The following is a 777-nucleotide window of genomic DNA, read 5'->3' on the forward strand; positions in this document are numbered from 1 at the left end:
TTCTCTAATTCTTTGCAATCACAACAATTCCTGATGACAAAGCTTGTAAGTACATAATTTCAAACTTATGAAAGTAAATCTGAAGGATAAATTATTATACCAGGGATTGCTAGATCAAGGTGAGCATATACAATTTTGGAAGATATTGCTGGAATTACCATTATAGAGTTTTACAACTTTTACTCTCACAAAAATATATGAAAGGATTTGTTTCAAAATTATGAAGTGCTTCATGCATTGGTGTGCCATCTTTGTACAGAGGCCATGCTAATCATCTCTGAATCATTCCAATTATAGTATATATGCTGCTGAAATGAGCACCATGAAGTTGCTTTAAATTTAGTAAATGGCTCAATGCTTTGGTGGGGGGGGGGCATGTAGCCAAAGAAAGGGCATACTTGAAAACTTCTTTTTCCATTGAACCTGGAGTCCACAGAAAGAAAAGCTTTTTCTGGACAAGAGCAGACTTTCATTTTATTTTTTTTCAGCGTGTTGATTGGAGATGAGCAAATCATCACCACTACATGAATTTGTGTAATAGATAATGAAGACATAAATGGCCAGGGTGGTGGAAAGAGTTAATGAAAATCCTGACATTTGAGCAATTGTACACAAGGATAGATTTCTTTGCTGACTTTAATCAGCATAGCCTGCAGGAAAAGTCAGAAAAGGACACGGAATTATGCAGAAATGGTTGCTAGATGAAAAAATCTGGATGGGATCAAGTAAAAAAAGTTAAAAATAATGAAAAGAACTAACACCTATTAAGCAGAATTA

General features: G+C 34.6%; 1 non-coding gene across 1 annotated transcript; it reads right to left on the minus strand.

Annotated features, from left to right (window-relative positions):
* Positions 1-214: 214 nt before the first annotated feature.
* Positions 215-321, minus strand: LOC136317966 (U6 spliceosomal RNA). Its single transcript, XR_010727954.1, has one exon. It is a non-coding gene; the product is annotated as a U6 spliceosomal RNA (small nuclear RNA).
* Positions 322-777: the final 456 nt, after the last annotated feature.

Source organism: Saccopteryx bilineata, chromosome X (genome assembly GCF_036850765.1).
Source record: "Saccopteryx bilineata isolate mSacBil1 chromosome X, mSacBil1_pri_phased_curated, whole genome shotgun sequence".
In the NCBI taxonomy this organism is placed as follows: Eukaryota; Metazoa; Chordata; class Mammalia; order Chiroptera; family Emballonuridae; genus Saccopteryx; species Saccopteryx bilineata.